The following is a 19397-nucleotide window of genomic DNA, read 5'->3' as shown; positions in this document are numbered from 1 at the left end:
GAAATTTGGTGAGTCAAGTGGGAATGGTGTACTGATCCTTACCTCCAAGTATCATCAAGATTGTGTGAAATAACATTTGCTGAGATTTCAGGAAACTCGTAGTTTTTTGGAAGCTAGGCAACCCCTTTCAGACGAATTTGGTTTTCATAAGTCTCTGCTTTGGGCTACTTGAATAGGAAACAAACAGTACAGACAGAACATAGAACTGCTTTATTTTGTCAAGTTTCAAGGAGCTAGCACAAACCGTGTTGGAATTAGAGTTCCAAATTCATCTATCAATATAGTAGAAAACAGAGTGAAACCTCAAAATTCAAACTGTTACTGCAGAGGAATGCTTCAAGCTATAAGAACGAAATTTGGTGAGTCAAGTGGAAATGGTGTACTGATCATTACCTCCAAGTATCATCAAGATTGGGTGAAATAACATTTGCTGATATTTCAGGAAATCATAGTTTTTTGGAAGCTAGGCAACCCCTTTCTGACGAAAGTGGTTTTTCTCAGGCTGTGCTTATGGTTACTTGAATAGGAAACAAACTGTATAGTTAGAACTTAGAACTACTTTATTGTGTCAAATTTTAAAGAGCTAGCACAAACCGTGTTGGATTTAGAGTTCCAAATTCATCTATCAATATAGGAGAAAACAGAGTGAAACCTAAAAATTCAAACTGTTACTGCAGAGGAATGTTTCAAGCTATAAGAACGAAATTTGTTGAGTCAAGTGGGAATGGTGTACTGATCATTACCTCCAAGTATCATCAAGATTGGGTGAAATAACATTTGCTGAGATTTCAGGAAACTCGTAGTTTTTTGGAAGCTAGGCAACCCCTTTCAGACGAATTTGGTTTTCATCAGTCTCTGCTTAGGGCTACTTGAATAGGAAACAAACAGTACAGACAGAACTTAGAACTGCATTATTTTGTCAAGTTTCAAGGAGCTAGCACAAACCGTGTTGGATTTAGAGTTCCAAATTCATCTATCAATATAGGAGAAAACAGAGTGAAACCTAAAAATTCAAACTGTTACTGCAGAGGAATGCTTCAAGCTATAAGAATGAAATTTGGTGAGTCAAGTGGGAATGGTGTACTGATCATTACCTCCAAGTATCATCAAGATTGGGTGAAATAACATTTGCTGACATTTCTGGAAATCATAGTTTTTTGGAAGCTAGGCAACCCCATTCTGATGAAAGTGGTTTTTCTCAGGCTGTGCTTAGGGTTACTTGAATAGGAAACAAACTGTATAGTTAGAACTTAGAACTACTTTATTGTGTCAAATTTAAAAGAGCTAGCACAAACCGTGTTGGATTTAGAGTTCCAAATTCATCTATCAATATAGGAGAAAACACAGTGAAACCTAAAAATTCAAACTGTTACTGCAGAGGAATGCTTCAAGCTATAAGAAAGAAATTTGGTGAATCAAGTGGGAGTGGAGTACTGATCATTACCTCCAAGTATCATCAAGATTGGGTGAAATAACATTTGCTGAGATTTCAGGAAACTCATAGTTTTTTGGAAGCTAGGCAACCCCTTTCTGACGAAAGTGGTTTTTCTCAGGCTGTGCTTAGGGTTACTTGAATAGGAAACAAACTGTACAGTTAGAACCTAGAACTACTTTATTATGTCAAGTATCAAGGAGCTAGCACAAACCCTGTTGGATTTAGAGTTCCAAATTCATCTATCAATATAGGAGAAAACAGAGTGAAACCTAAAAATTCAAACTGTTACTTCAGATGAATGCTTCAAGCTATAAGAAAGAAATTTGGTGTGTCAAGTGGAATGGTGTACTGATCATTACCTCCAAGTATCATCAAGATTGGGTGAAATAACTTTTGCTGAGATTTCAGGAAACTCGTAGTTTTTTGGAAGCTAGGCAACCCCTTTCAGACGAATTTGGTTTTCATCAGTCTCTGCTTAGGGCTACTTGAATAGGAAACAAACTGTATAGTTAGAACTTAGAACTACTTTATTGTGTCAAGTTTCAAGGAGCTAGCACAAACTTTGTTGGATTTAGAGTTCCAAATTCATCTATCAATATAGGAGAAAACAGAGTGTAACCTAAAAATTCAAACTGTTACTGCAGAGGAATGCTTCAAGCTATAAGAACGAAATTTGGTGAGTCAAGTGGGAATGGTGTACTGATCATTACCTCCAAGTATCATCAAGATTGGGTGAAATAACATTTGCTGAGATTTCAGGAAACTCGTAGTTTTTTGGAAGCTAGGCAACCCCTTTCAGACGAATTTGGTTTTCATAAGTCTCTGCTTTGGGCTACTTGAATAGGAAACAAACAGTACAGACAGAACTTAGAACTGCTTTATTTTGTCAAGTTTCAAAGAGCTAGCACAAACCCTGTTGGATTTAGAGTTCCAAATTCATCTATCAATATAGGAGAAAACAGAGTGAAACCTAAAAATTCAAACTGTTACTGCAGAGGAATGCTTCAAGCTATAAGAAAGAAATTTGGTGAGTCAAGTGGAAATGGTGTACTGATCATTACCTCCAAGTATCATCATGATTGGTTGAAATAACATTTGCTGACATTTCAGGAAATCATAGTTTTTTGGAAGCTAGGCAACCCCTTTCTGACGAAAGTGGTTTTTCTCAGGCTGTGCTTAGGGTTACATGAATAGGAAACAAACTGTATAGTTAGAACTTAGAAGTACTTTATTGTGTCAAGTTTCAAGGAGCTAGCACAAACCGTTTGGATTTAGAGTTCCAAATTCATCTATCAATATAGGAGAAAACAGAGTGAAACCTACAAATTCAAACTGTTACTGCAGAGGAATGCTTCAAGCTATAAGAACGAAATTTGGTGAGTCAAGTGGGAATGGTGTACTTATCATTACCTCCAAGTATCATCAAGATTGGGTGAAATAACATTTGCTGAGATTTCAGGAAACTCGTAGTTTTTTGGAAGCTAGGCAACCCCTTTCTGATGAAAGTGGTTTTTCTCAGGGTGTGCTTAGTGTTACTTCAATAGGAAAAAAAAATGTATAGTTATAACTTAGAACTACTTTATTGTGTCAAGTTTTAAAGAGCTAGCACAAACCGTGTTGGATTTAGAGTTCCAAATTCATCTATCAATATAGGAGAAAACAGAGTGAAACCTAAAAATTCAAACTGTTACTGCAGAGGAATGCTTCAAGCTATAAGAACGAAATTTGGTGAGTCAAGTGGGAATGGTGTACTGATCATTACCTCCAAGTATCATCAAGATTGGGTGAAATAACATTTGCTGAGATTTCAGGAAACTCGTAGTTTTTTGGAAGCTAGGCAACCCCTTTCTGACGAAAGTGGTTTTTCTCAGGCTGTGCTTAGTGTTACTTGAATAGGAAACAAACTGTATAGTTAGAACTTAGAAGTACTTTATTGTGTCAAGTTTCAAGGAGCTAGCACAAACCGTGTTGGATTTAGAGTTCCAAATTCATCTATCAATATAGGAGAAAACAGAGTGAAACCTAAAAATTCAAACTGTTACTGCAGAGGAATGCTTCAAGCTATAAGAACGAAATTTGGTGAGTCAAGTGGGAATGGTGTACTGATCATTACCTCCAAGTATCATCAAGATTGGGTGAAATAACATTTGCTGAGATTTCAGGAAACTCGTAGTTTTTTGGAAGCTAGGCAACCCCTTTCAGACGAATTTGGTTTTCATCAGTCTCTGCTTAGGGCTACTTGAATAGGAAACAAACAGTACAGACAGAACTTAGAAATGCTTTATTTTGTCAAGTTTTAAGGAGCTAGCACAAACCGTGTTGGATTTAGAGTTCCAAATTCATCTATCAATATAGGAGAAAACAGAGTGAAACCTAAAAATTCAAACTGTTACTGCAGAGGAATGCTTCAAGCTATAGAACAAAATTTGGTGAGTCAAGTGGGAATGGTGTACTGATCATTACCTCCAAGTATCATCAAGATTGGGTGAAATAACATTTGCTGAGATTTCAGGAATCTCACAGTTTTCTAGAAGCTAGGCAACCCCTTTCAGATTAAAGTGGTTTTTCTCGGGCTGTGCTTAGGGTTACTTGAATAGGAAACAAACTGTATAGTTAGAACTTAGAACTACTTTATTGTGTCAAGTTTTAAAGAGCTAGCACAAACCGTGTTGGATTTAGAGTTCCAAATTCATCTATCAATATAGGAGAAAACAGAGTGAAACCTAAAAATTCAAACTGTTACTGCAGAGGAATGCTTCAAGCTATAAGAACGAAATTTGGTGAGTCAAGTGGGAATGGTGTACTGATCATTACCTCCAAGTATCATCAAGATTGGGTGAAATAACATTTGCTGAGATTTCAGGAAACTCGTGGTTTTTTGGAAGCTAGGCAACCCTTTTCAGACGAATTTGGTTTTCATCAGTCTCTGCTTAGGGCTTCTTGAATGGGAAACAAACAGTACAGACAGAACTTAGAACTGCTTTATTTTGTCAAGTTTCAAGGAGCTAGCAGAAACCGTGTTGGATTTAGAGTTCCAAATTCATCTATCAATATAGGAGAAAACAGAGTGAAACCTAAAAATTCAAACTGTTACTGCAGAGGAATACTTCAAGCTATAAGAACGAAATTTGGTGAGTCAAGTGGGAATGGTGTACTGATCATTACCTCCAAGTATCATCAAGATTGGGTGAAATAACATTTGCTGACATTTCAGGAAATCATAGTTTTTGGAAGCTAGGCAACCCCTTTCTGACAAAAGTGGTTTTTCTCAGGCTGTGCTTAGGGTTACTTGAATAGGAAACAAACTGTATAGTTAGAACTTAAAACTACTTTATTGTGTCAAGTTTTAAAGAGCTAGCACAAACCGTGTTGGATTTAGAGTTCCAAATTCATCTATCAATATAGGAGAAAACAGAGTGAAACCTAAAAATTCAAACTGTTACTGCAGAGGAATGCTTCAAGCTATAAGAACGAAATTTGGTGAGTCAAGTGGGAATGGTGTACTTATCATTACCTCCAAGTATCATCAAGATTGGGTGAAATAACATTTGCTGAGATTTCAGGAAACTCGTAGTTTTTTGGAAGCTAGGCAACCCCTTTCTGATGAAAGTGGTTTTTCTCAGGGTGTGCTTAGTGTTACTTCAATAGGAAAAAAAATGTATAGTTATAACTTAGAACTACTTTATTGTGTCAAGTTTTAAAGAGCTAGCACAAACCGTGTTGGATTTAGAGTTCCAAATTCATCTATCAATATAGGAGAAAACAGAGTGAAACCTAAAAATTCAAACTGTTACTGCAGAGGAATGCTTCAAGCTATAAGAACGAAATTTGGTGAGTCAAGTGGGAATGGTGTACTGATCATTACCTCCAAGTATCATCAAGATTGGGTGAAATAACATTTGCTGAGATTTCAGGAAACTCGTAGTTTTTTGGAAGCTAGGCAACCCCTTTCTGACGAAAGTGGTTTTTCTCAGGCTGTGCTTAGTGTTACTTGAATAGGAAACAAACTGTATAGTTAGAACTTAGAAGTACTTTATTGTGTCAAGTTTCAAGGAGCTAGCACAAACCGTGTTGGATTTAGAGTTCCAAATTCATCTATCAATATAGGAGAAAACAGAGTGAAACCTAAAAATTCAAACTGTTACAGCAGAGGAATGCTTCAAGCTATAAGAACGAAATTTGGTGAGTCAAGTGGGAATGGTGTACTGATCATTACCTCCAAGTATCATCAAGATTGGGTGAAATAACATTTGCTGAGATTTCAGGAAACTCGTAGTTTTTTGGAAGCTAGGCAACCCCTTTCAGACGAATTTGGTTTTCATCAGTCTCTGCTTAGGGCTACTTGAATAGGAAACAAACAGTACAGACAGAACTTAGAAATGCTTTATTTTGTCAAGTTTTAAGGAGCTAGCACAAACCGTGTTGGATTTAGAGTTCCAAATTCATCTATCAATATAGGAGAAAACAGAGTGAAACCTAAAAATTCAAACTGTTACTGCAGAGGAATGCTTCAAGCTATAGAACAAAATTTGGTGAGTCAAGTGGGAATGGTGTACTGATCATTACCTCCAAGTATCATCAAGATTGGGTGAAATAACATTTGCTGATATTCAGGAAATCATACTTTTTGGGAAGCTTGGCAACCCCTTTCTGACGAAAGTGGGTTTTCTCAGGCTGTGCTTAGGGTTACTTGAATAGGAAACAAACTGTATAGTTAGAACTTAGAACTACTTTATTGTGTCAAGTTTTAAAGAGCTAGCACAAACCGTGTTGGATTTAGAGTTCCAAATTCATCTATCAATATAGGAGAAAACAGAGTGAAACCTAAAAATTCAAACTGTTACTGCAGAGGAATGCTTCAAGCTATAAGAACGAAATTTGGTGAGTCAAGTGGGAATGGTGTACTGATCATTACCTCCAAGTATCATCAAGATTGGGTGAAATAACATTTGCTGAGATTTCAGGAAACTCGTGGTTTTTTGGAAGCTAGGCAACCCCTTTCAGACGAATTTGGTTTTCATCAGTCTCTGCTTAGGGCTTCTTGAATGGGAAACAAACAGTACAGACAGAACTTAGAACTGCTTTATTTTGTCAAGTTTCAAGGAGCTAGCAGAAACCGTGTTGGATTTAGAGTTCCAAATTCATCTATCAATATAGGAGAAAACAGAGTGAAACCTAAAAATTCAAACTGTTACTGCAGAGGAATACTTCAAGCTATAAGAACGAAATTTGGTGAGTCAAGTGGGAATGGTGTACTGATCATTACCTCCAAGTATCATCAAGATTGGGTGAAATAACATTTGCTGACATTTCAGGAAATCATAGTTTTTGGAAGCTAGGCAACCCCTTTCTGACAAAAGTGGTTTTTCTCAGGCTGTGCTTAGGGTTACTTGAATAGGAAACAAACAGTATAGACAGAACTTAGAACTACTTTATTGTGTCAAATTTTAAAGAGCTAGCACAAACCGTGTTGGATTTAGAGTTCCAAATTCATCTATCAATATAGGAGAAAACAGAGTGAAACCTAAAAATTCAAACTGTTACTGCAGAGGAATGCTTCAAGCTATAAGAAAGAAATTTGGTGAGTCAAGTGGGAATGGTGTACTGATCATTACCTCCAAGTATCATCAAGATTGGGTGAAATAATATTTGCTGACATTTCAGGAAATCATAGTTTTTGGGAAGCTAGGCAACCCCTTTCTGACGAAAGTGGTTTTTCTCAGGCTGTGCTTAGGGTTACTTGAATAGGAAACAAACTGTATAGTTAGAACTTAAAACTACTTTATTGTGTCAAGTTTTAAAGAGCTAGCACAAACCGTGTTGGATTTAGAGTTCCAAATTCATCTATCAATATAGGAGAAAACAGAGTGAAACCTAAAAATTCAAACTGTTACTGCAGAGGAATGCTTCAAGCTATAAGAACGAAATTTGGTGAGTCAAGTGGGAATGGTGTACTGATCATTACCTCCAAGTATCATCAAGATTGGGTGAAATAACATTTGCTGAGATTTCAGGAAACTCGTGGTTTTTTGGAAGCTAGGCAACCCCTTTCAGACGAATTTGGTTTTCATCAGTCTCTGCTTAGGGCTACTTGAATAGGAAACAAACAGTACAGACAGAACTTAGAACTGCTTTATTTTGTCAAGTTTCAAGGAGCTAGCACAAACCGTGTTGGATTTAGAGTTCCAAATTCATCTATCAATATACGAGTAAACAGAGTGAAACCTAAAAATTCAAACTGTTACTGCAGAGGAATGCTTCAAGCTATAAGAACGAAATTTGGTGAGTCAAGTGGGAATGGTGTACTGATCATTACCTCCAAGTATCATCAAGATTAGGTGAAATAACATTTGCTGAGATTTCAGGAAACTCGTAGTTTTTGGAAGCTAGGCAACCCCTTTCTGACGAAAGTGGTTTTTCTCAGGCTGTGCTTAGGGTTACTTGAATAGGAAACAAACTGTATAGTTAGAACTTAGAAGTACTTTATTGTGTCAAGTTTCAAGGAGCTAGCACAAACCGTGTTGGATTTAGAGTTCCAAATTCATCTATCAATATAGGAGAAAACAGAGTGAAACCTAAAAATTCAAACTGTTACTGCAGAGGAATGCTTCAAGCTATAAGAACGAAATTTGGTGAGTCAAGTGGGAATGGTGTACTGATCATTACCTCCAAGTATCATCAAGATTGGGTGAAATAACATTTGCTGAGATTTCAGGAAACTCGTAGTTTTTTGGAAGCTAGGCAACCCCTTTCAGACGAATTTGGTTTTCATCAGTCTCTGCTTAGGGCTACTTGAATAGGAAACAAACAGTACAGACAGAACTTAGAACTTCTTTATTTTGTCAAGTTTTAAGGAGCTAGCACAAACCGTGTTGGATTTAGAGTTCCAAATTCATCTATCAATATAGGAGAAAACAGAGTGAAACCTAAAAATTCAAACTGTTACTGCAGAGGAATGCTTCAAGCTATAAGAACAAAATTTGGTGAGTCAAGAGGGAATGGTGTACTGATCATTACCTCCAAGTATCATCAAGATTGGGTGAAATAACATTTGCTGAGATTTCAGGAAACTCGTAGTTTTTCGGAAGCTAGGCAACCCCTTTCAGACGAATTTTTTTTTCATCAGTCTCTGCTTTGGGCTACTTGAATAGGAAACAAACAGTACAGACAGAACTTAGAACTGCTTTATTTTGTCAAGTTTCAAGGAGCTAGCACAAACCGTGTTGGATTTAGAGTTCCAAATTCATCTATCAATATAGGAGAAAACAGAGTGAAACCTAAAAATTCAAACTGTTACTGCAGAGGAATGCTTCAAGCTATAAGAACGAAATTTGGTGAGTCAAGTGGAAATGGTGTACTGATCATTACCTCCAAGTATCATCAAGATTGGGTGAAATAACATTTGCTGACATTTCAGGAAATCATAGTTTTTGGGAAGCTAGGCAACCCCTTTCTGATGAAAGTGGTTTTTCTCAGGCTGTGCTTAGGGTTACTTGAATAGGAAACAAACTGTATAGTTAGAACTTAGAACTACTTTATTGTGTCAAGTTTTAAAGAGCTAGCACAAACCGTGTTGGATTTAGAGTTCCAAATTCATCTATCAATATAGGAGAAAACAGAGTGAAACCTAAAAATTCAAACTGTTACTGCAGAGGAATGCTTCAAGCTATAAGAACGAAATTTGGTGAGTCAAGTGGGAATGGTGTACTGATCATTACCTCCAAGTATCATCAAGATTGGGTGAAATAACACTTGCTGACATTTCAGGAAATCATAGTTTTTGGGAAGCTAGGCAACCCCTTTCTGACGAAAGTGGTTTTTCTCAGGCTGTGCTTAGGGTTACTTGAATAGGAAACAAACTGTATAGTTAGAACTTAGAACTACTTTATTGTGTCAAGTTTTAAAGAGCTAGCACAAACCGTGTTGGATTTAGAGTTCCAAATTCATCTATCAATATAGGAGAAAACAGAGTGAAACCTAAAAATTCAAACTGTTACTGCAGAGGAATGCTTCAAGCTATAAGAACGAAATTTGGTGAGTCAAGTGGGAATGGTGTACTGATCATTACCTCCAAGTATCATCAAGATTGGGTGAAATAACATTTGCTGAGATTTCAGGAAACTCGTAGTTTTTTGGAAGCTAGGCAACCCCTTTCTGACGAAAGTGGTTTTTCTCAGGCTGTGCTTAGTGTTACTTGAATAGGAAACAAACTGTATAGTTAGAACTTAGAAGTACTTTATTGTGTCAAGTTTCAAGGAGCTAGCACAAACCGTGTTGGATTTAGAGTTCCAAATTCATCTATCAATATAGGAGAAAACAGAGTGAAACCTAAAAATTCAAACTGTTACAGCAGAGGAATGCTTCAAGCTATAAGAACGAAATTTGGTGAGTCAAGTGGGAATGGTGTACTGATCATTACCTCCAAGTATCATCAAGATTGGGTGAAATAACATTTGCTGAGATTTCAGGAAACTCGTGGTTTTTTGGAAGCTAGGCAACCCCTTTCAGACGAATTTGGTTTTCATCAGTCTCTGCTTAGGGCTTCTTGAATGGGAAACAAACAGTACAGACAGAACTTAGAACTGCTTTATTTTGTCAAGTTTCAAGGAGCTAGCAGAAACCGTGTTGGATTTAGAGTTCCAAATTCATCTATCAATATAGGAGAAAACAGAGTGAAACCTAAAAATTCAAACTGTTACTGCAGAGGAATACTTCAAGCTATAAGAACGAAATTTGGTGAGTCAAGTGGGAATGGTGTACTGATCATTACCTCCAAGTATCATCAAGATTGGGTGAAATAACATTTGCTGACATTTCAGGAAATCATAGTTTTTGGAAGCTAGGCAACCCCTTTCTGACAAAAGTGGTTTTTCTCAGGCTGTGCTTAGGGTTACTTGAATAGGAAACAAACAGTATAGACAGAACTTAGAACTACTTTATTGTGTCAAATTTTAAAGAGCTAGCACAAACCGTGTTGGATTTAGAGTTCCAAATTCATCTATCAATATAGGAGAAAACAGAGTGAAACCTAAAAATTCAAACTGTTACTGCAGAGGAATGCTTCAAGCTATAAGAAAGAAATTTGGTGAGTCAAGTGGGAATGGTGTACTGATCATTACCTCCAAGTATCATCAAGATTGGGTGAAATAATATTTGCTGACATTTCAGGAAATCATAGTTTTTGGGAAGCTAGGCAACCCCTTTCTGACGAAAGTGGTTTTTCTCAGGCTGTGCTTAGGGTTACTTGAATAGGAAACAAACTGTATAGTTAGAACTTAAAACTACTTTATTGTGTCAAGTTTTAAAGAGCTAGCACAAACCGTGTTGGATTTAGAGTTCCAAATTCATCTATCAATATAGGAGAAAACAGAGTGAAACCTAAAAATTCAAACTGTTACTGCAGAGGAATGCTTCAAGCTATAAGAACGAAATTTGGTGAGTCAAGTGGGAATGGTGTACTGATCATTACCTCCAAGTATCATCAAGATTGGGTGAAATAACATTTGCTGAGATTTCAGGAAACTCGTGGTTTTTTGGAAGCTAGGCAACCCCTTTCAGACGAATTTGGTTTTCATCAGTCTCTGCTTAGGGCTACTTGAATAGGAAACAAACAGTACAGACAGAACTTAGAACTGCTTTATTTTGTCAAGTTTCAAGGAGCTAGCACAAACCGTGTTGGATTTAGAGTTCCAAATTCATCTATCAATATACGAGTAAACAGAGTGAAACCTAAAAATTCAAACTGTTACTGCAGAGGAATGCTTCAAGCTATAAGAACGAAATTTGGTGAGTCAAGTGGGAATGGTGTACTGATCATTACCTCCAAGTATCATCAAGATTAGGTGAAATAACATTTGCTGAGATTTCAGGAAACTCGTAGTTTTTGGAAGCTAGGCAACCCCTTTCTGACGAAAGTGGTTTTTCTCAGGCTGTGCTTAGGGTTACTTGAATAGGAAACAAACTGTATAGTTAGAACTTAGAAGTACTTTATTGTGTCAAGTTTCAAGGAGCTAGCACAAACCGTGTTGGATTTAGAGTTCCAAATTCATCTATCAATATAGGAGAAAACAGAGTGAAACCTAAAAATTCAAACTGTTACTGCAGAGGAATGCTTCAAGCTATAAGAACGAAATTTGGTGAGTCAAGTGGGAATGGTGTACTGATCATTACCTCCAAGTATCATCAAGATTGGGTGAAATAACATTTGCTGAGATTTCAGGAAACTCGTAGTTTTTTGGAAGCTAGGCAACCCCTTTCAGACGAATTTGGTTTTCATCAGTCTCTGCTTAGGGCTACTTGAATAGGAAACAAACAGTACAGACAGAACTTAGAACTTCTTTATTTTGTCAAGTTTTAAGGAGCTAGCACAAACCGTGTTGGATTTAGAGTTCCAAATTCATCTATCAATATAGGAGAAAACAGAGTGAAACCTAAAAATTCAAACTGTTACTGCAGAGGAATGCTTCAAGCTATAAGAACAAAATTTGGTGAGTCAAGAGGGAATGGTGTACTGATCATTACCTCCAAGTATCATCAAGATTGGGTGAAATAACATTTGCTGAGATTTCAGGAAACTCGTAGTTTTTCGGAAGCTAGGCAACCCCTTTCAGACGAATTTTTTTTTCATCAGTCTCTGCTTTGGGCTACTTGAATAGGAAACAAACAGTACAGACAGAACTTAGAACTGCTTTATTTTGTCAAGTTTCAAGGAGCTAGCACAAACCGTGTTGGATTTAGAGTTCCAAATTCATCTATCAATATAGGAGAAAACAGAGTGAAACCTAAAAATTCAAACTGTTACTGCAGAGGAATGCTTCAAGCTATAAGAACGAAATTTGGTGAGTCAAGTGGAAATGGTGTACTGATCATTACCTCCAAGTATCATCAAGATTGGGTGAAATAACATTTGCTGACATTTCAGGAAATCATAGTTTTTGGGAAGCTAGGCAACCCCTTTCTGATGAAAGTGGTTTTTCTCAGGCTGTGCTTAGGGTTACTTGAATAGGAAACAAACTGTATAGTTAGAACTTAGAACTACTTTATTGTGTCAAGTTTTAAAGAGCTAGCACAAACCGTGTTGGATTTAGAGTTCCAAATTCATCTATCAATATAGGAGAAAACAGAGTGAAACCTAAAAATTCAAACTGTTACTGCAGAGGAATGCTTCAAGCTATAAGAACGAAATTTGGTGAGTCAAGTGGGAATGGTGTACTGATCATTACCTCCAAGTATCATCAAGATTGGGTGAAATAACACTTGCTGACATTTCAGGAAATCATAGTTTTTGGGAAGCTAGGCAACCCCTTTCTGACGAAAGTGGTTTTTCTCAGGCTGTGCTTAGGGTTACTTGAATAGGAAACAAACTGTATAGTTAGAACTTAGAACTACTTTATTGTGTCAAGTTTTAAAGAGCTAGCACAAACCGTGTTGGATTTAGAGTTCCAAATTCATCTATCAATATAGGAGAAAACAGAGTGAAACCTAAAAATTCAAACTGTTACTGCAGAGGAATGCTTCAAGCTATAAGAACGAAATTTGGTGAGTCAAGTGGGAATGGTGTACTGATCATTACCTCCAAGTATCATCAAGATTGGGTGAAATAACATTTGCTGAGATTTCAGGAAACTCATGGTTTTTTGGAAGCTAGGCAACAACTTTCAGACGAATTTGGTTTTCATCAGTCTCTGCTTAGGGCTACTTGAATAGGAAACAAACAGTACAGACAGAACTTAGAACTGCTTTATTTTGTCAAGTTTCAAGGAGCTAGCACAAACCGTGTTGGATTTAGAGTTCCAAATTCATCTATCAATATACGAGTAAACAGAGTGAAACCTAAAAATTCAAACTGTTACTGCAGAGGAATGCTTCAAGCTATAAGAACGAAATTTGGTGAGTCAAGTGGGAATAGTGTACTGATCATTACCTCCAAGTATCATCAAGATTAGGTGAAATAACATTTGCTGAGATTTCAGGAAACTCGTAGTTTTTGGAAGCTAGGCAACCCCTTTCTGACGAAAGTGGTTTTTCTCAGGCTGTGCTTAGGGTTACTTGAATAGGAAACAAACTGTATAGTTAGAACTTAGAAGTACTTTATTGTGTCAAGTTTCAAGGAGCTAGCACAAACCGTGTTGGATTTAGAGTTCCAAATTCATCTATCAATATAGGAGAAAACAGAGTGAAACCTAAAAATTCAAACTGTTACTGCAGAGGAATGCTTCAAGCTATAAGAACGAAATTTGGTGAGTCAAGTGGGAATGGTGTACTGATCATTACCTCCAAGTATCATCAAGATTGGGTGAAATAACATTTGCTGAGATTTCAGGAAACTCGTAGTTTTTTGGAAGCTAGGCAACCCCTTTCAGACGAATTTGGTTTTCATCAGTCTCTGCTTAGGGCTACTTGAATAGGAAACAAACAGTACAGACAGAACTTAGAACTTCTTTATTTTGTCAAGTTTTAAGGAGCTAGCACAAACCGTGTTGGATTTAGAGTTCCAAATTCATCTATCAATATAGGAGAAAACAGAGTGAAACCTAAAAATTCAAACTGTTACTGCAGAGGAATGCTTCAAGCTATAAGAACAAAATTTGGTGAGTCAAGAGGGAATGGTGTACTGATCATTACCTCCAAGTATCATCAAGATTGGGTGAAATAACATTTGCTGAGATTTCAGGAAACTCGTAGTTTTTCGGAAGCTAGGCAACCCCTTTCAGACGAATTTTTTTTTCATCAGTCTCTGCTTTGGGCTACTTGAATAGGAAACAAACAGTACAGACAGAACTTAGAACTGCTTTATTTTGTCAAGTTTCAAGGAGCTAGCACAAACCGTGTTGGATTTAGAGTTCCAAATTCATCTATCAATATAGGAGAAAACAGAGTGAAACCTAAAAATTCAAACTGTTACTGCAGAGGAATGCTTCAAGCTATAAGAACGAAATTTGGTGAGTCAAGTGGAAATGGTGTACTGATCATTACCTCCAAGTATCATCAAGATTGGGTGAAATAACATTTGCTGACATTTCAGGAAATCATAGTTTTTGGGAAGCTAGGCAACCCCTTTCTGATGAAAGTGGTTTTTCTCAGGCTGTGCTTAGGGTTACTTGAATAGGAAACAAACTGTATAGTTAGAACTTAGAACTACTTTATTGTGTCAAGTTTTAAAGAGCTAGCACAAACCGTGTTGGATTTAGAGTTCCAAATTCATCTATCAATATAGGAGAAAACAGAGTGAAACCTAAAAATTCAAACTGTTACTGCAGAGGAATGCTTCAAGCTATAAGAACGAAATTTGGTGAGTCAAGTGGGAATGGTGTACTGATCATTACCTCCAAGTATCATCAAGATTGGGTGAAATAACACTTGCTGACATTTCAGGAAATCATAGTTTTTGGGAAGCTAGGCAACCCCTTTCTGACGAAAGTGGTTTTTCTCAGGCTGTGCTTAGGGTTACTTGAATAGGAAACAAACTGTATAGTTAGAACTTAGAACTACTTTATTGTGTCAAGTTTTAAAGAGCTAGCACAAACCGTGTTGGATTTAGAGTTCCAAATTCATCTATCAATATAGGAGAAAACAGAGTGAAACCTAAAAATTCAAACTGTTACTGCAGAGGAATGCTTCAAGCTATAAGAACGAAATTTGGTGAGTCAAGTGGGAATGGTGTACTGATCATTACCTCCAAGTATCATCAAGATTGGGTGAAATAACATTTGCTGAGATTTCAGGAAACTCGTAGTTTTTTGGAAGCTAGGCAACCCCTTTCTGACGAAAGTGGTTTTTCTCAGGCTGTGCTTAGTGTTACTTGAATAGGAAACAAACTGTATAGTTAGAACTTAGAAGTACTTTATTGTGTCAAGTTTCAAGGAGCTAGCACAAACCGTGTTGGATTTAGAGTTCCAAATTCATCTATCAATATAGGAGAAAACAGAGTGAAACCTAAAAATTCAAACTGTTACAGCAGAGGAATGCTTCAAGCTATAAGAACGAAATTTGGTGAGTCAAGTGGGAATGGTGTACTGATCATTACCTCCAAGTATCATCAAGATTGGGTGAAATAACATTTGCTGAGATTTCAGGAAACTCGTAGTTTTTTGGAAGCTAGGCAACCCCTTTCAGACGAATTTGGTTTTCATCAGTCTCTGCTTAGGGCTACTTGAATAGGAAACAAACAGTACAGACAGAACTTAGAAATGCTTTATTTTGTCAAGTTTTAAGGAGCTAGCACAAACCGTGTTGGATTTAGAGTTCCAAATTCATCTATCAATATAGGAGAAAACAGAGTGAAACCTAAAAATTCAAACTGTTACTGCAGAGGAATGCTTCAAGCTATAGAACAAAATTTGGTGAGTCAAGTGGGAATGGTGTACTGATCATTACCTCCAAGTATCATCAAGATTGGGTGAAATAACATTTGCTGATATTCAGGAAATCATACTTTTTGGGAAGCTTGGCAACCCCTTTCTGACGAAAGTGGGTTTTCTCAGTCTGTGCTTAGGGTTACTTGAATAGGAAACAAACTGTATAGTTAGAACTTAGAACTACTTTATTGTGTCAAGTTTTAAAGAGCTAGCACAAACCGTGTTGGATTTAGAGTTCCAAATTCATCTATCAATATAGGAGAAAACAGAGTGAAACCTAAAAATTCAAACTGTTACTGCAGAGGAATGCTTCAAGCTATAAGAACGAAATTTGGTGAGTCAAGTGGGAATGGTGTACTGATCATTACCTCCAAGTATCATCAAGATTGGGTGAAATAACATTTGCTGAGATTTCAGGAAACTCGTGGTTTTTTGGAAGCTAGGCAACCCCTTTCAGACGAATTTGGTTTTCATCAGTCTCTGCTTAGGGCTTCTTGAATGGGAAACAAACAGTACAGACAGAACTTAGAACTGCTTTATTTTGTCAAGTTTCAAGGAGCTAGCAGAAACCGTGTTGGATTTAGAGTTCCAAATTCATCTATCAATATAGGAGAAAACAGAGTGAAACCTAAAAATTCAAACTGTTACTGCAGAGGAATACTTCAAGCTATAAGAACGAAATTTGGTGAGTCAAGTGGGAATGGTGTACTGATCATTACCTCCAAGTATCATCAAGATTGGGTGAAATAACATTTGCTGACATTTCAGGAAATCATAGTTTTTGGAAGCTAGGCAACCCCTTTCTGACAAAAGTGGTTTTTCTCAGGCTGTGCTTAGGGTTACTTGAATAGGAAACAAACAGTATAGACAGAACTTAGAACTACTTTATTGTGTCAAATTTTAAAGAGCTAGCACAAACCGTGTTGGATTTAGAGTTCCAAATTCATCTATCAATATAGGAGAAAACAGAGTGAAACCTAAAAATTCAAACTGTTACTGCAGAGGAATGCTTCAAGCTATAAGAAAGAAATTTGGTGAGTCAAGTGGGAATGGTGTACTGATCATTACCTCCAAGTATCATCAAGATTGGGTGAAATAATATTTGCTGACATTTCAGGAAATCATAGTTTTTGGGAAGCTAGGCAACCCCTTTCTGACGAAAGTGGTTTTTCTCAGGCTGTGCTTAGGGTTACTTGAATAGGAAACAAACTGTATAGTTAGAACTTAAAACTACTTTATTGTGTCAAGTTTTAAAGAGCTAGCACAAACCGTGTTGGATTTAGAGTTCCAAATTCATCTATCAATATAGGAGAAAACAGAGTGAAACCTAAAAATTCAAACTGTTACTGCAGAGGAATGCTTCAAGCTATAAGAACGAAATTTGGTGAGTCAAGTGGGAATGGTGTACTGATCATTACCTCCAAGTATCATCAAGATTGGGTGAAATAACATTTGCTGAGATTTCAGGAAACTCGTGGTTTTTTGGAAGCTAGGCAACCCCTTTCAGACGAATTTGGTTTTCATCAGTCTCTGCTTAGGGCTACTTGAATAGGAAACAAACAGTACAGACAGAACTTAGAACTGCTTTATTTTGTCAAGTTTCAAGGAGCTAGCACAAACCGTGTTGGATTTAGAGTTCCAAATTCATCTATCAATATACGAGTAAACAGAGTGAAACCTAAAAATTCAAACTGTTACTGCAGAGGAATGCTTCAAGCTATAAGAACGAAATTTGGTGAGTCAAGTGGGAATGGTGTACTGATCATTACCTCCAAGTATCATCAAGATTAGGTGAAATAACATTTGCTGAGATTTCAGGAAACTCGTAGTTTTTGGAAGCTAGGCAACCCCTTTCTGACGAAAGTGGTTTTTCTCAGGCTGTGCTTAGGGTTACTTGAATAGGAAACAAACTGTATAGTTAGAACTTAGAAGTACTTTATTGTGTCAAGTTTCAAGGAGCTAGCACAAACCGTGTTGGATTTAGAGTTCCAAATTCATCTATCAATATAGGAGAAAACAGAGTGAAACCTAAAAATTCAAACTGTTACTGCAGAGGAATGCTTCAAGCTATAAGAACGAAATTTGGTGAGTCAAGTGGGAATGGTGTACTGATCATTACCTCCAAGTATCATCAAGATTGGGTGAAATAACATTTGCTGAGATTTCAGGAAACTCGTGGTTTTTTGGAAGCTAGGCAACCCCTTTCAGACGAATTTGGTTTTCATCAGTCTCTGCTTAGGGCTTCTTGAATGGGAAACAAACAGTACAGACAGAACTTAGAACTGCTTTATTTTGTCAAGTTTCAAGGAGCTAGCAGAAACCGTGTTGGATTTAGAGTTCCAAATTCATCTATCAATATAGGAGAAAACAGAGTGAAACCTAAAAATTCAAACTGTTACTGCAGAGGAATACTTCAAGCTATAAGAACGAAATTTGGTGAGTCAAGTGGGAATGGTGTACTGATCATTACCTCCAAGTATCATCAAGATTGGGTGAAATAACATTTGCTGACATTTCAGGAAATCATAGTTTTTGGAAGCTAGGCAACCCCTTTCTGACAAAAGTGGTTTTTCTCAGGCTGTGCTTAGGGTTACTTGAATAGGAAACAAACAGTATAGACAGAACTTAGAACTACTTTATTGTGTCAAATTTTAAAGAGCTAGCACAAACCGTGTTGGATTTAGAGTTCCAAATTCATCTATCAATATAGGAGAAAACAGAGTGAAACCTAAAAATTCAAACTGTTACTGCAGAGGAATGCTTCAAGCTATAAGAAAGAAATTTGGTGAGTCAAGTGGGAATGGTGTACTGATCATTACCTCCAAGTATCATCAAGATTGGGTGAAATAATATTTGCTGACATTTCAGGAAATCATAGTTTTTGGGAAGCTAGGCAACCCCTTTCTGACGAAAGTGGTTTTTCTCAGGCTGTGCTTAGGGTTACTTGAATAGGAAACAAACTGTATAGTTAGAACTTAAAACTACTTTATTGTGTCAAGTTTTAAAGAGCTAGCACAAACCGTGTTGGATTTAGAGTTCCAAATTCATCTATCAATATAGGAGAAAACAGAGTGAAACCTAAAAATTCAAACTGTTACTGCAGAGGAATGCTTCAAGCTATAAGAACGAAATTTGGTGAGTCAAGTGGGAATGGTGTACTGATCATTACCTCCAAGTATCATCAAGATTGGGTGAAATAACATTTGCTGAGATTTCAGGAAACTCGTGGTTTTTTGGAAGCTAGGCAACCCCTTTCAGACGAATTTGGTTTTCATCAGTCTCTGCTTAGGGCTACTTGAATAGGAAACAAACAGTACAGACAGAACTTAGAACTGCTTTATTTTGTCAAGTTTCAAGGAGCTAGCACAAACCGTGTTGGATTTAGAGTTCCAAATTCATCTATCAATATACGAGTAAACAGAGTGAAACCTAAAAATTCAAACTGTTACTGCAGAGGAATGCTTCAAGCTATAAGAACGAAATTTGGTGAGTCAAGTGGGAATGGTGTACTGATCATTACCTCCAAGTATCATCAAGATTAGGTGAAATAACATTTGCTGAGATTTCAGGAAACTCGTAGTTTTTGGAAGCTAGGCAACCCCTTT

Source organism: Spermophilus citellus, assembly GCF_964194105.1.
Source record: "Spermophilus citellus genome assembly, chromosome: 18".
Taxonomy (NCBI): Eukaryota; Metazoa; Chordata; class Mammalia; order Rodentia; family Sciuridae; genus Spermophilus; species Spermophilus citellus.
Note: the sequence above shows the minus strand (reverse complement) of the source record.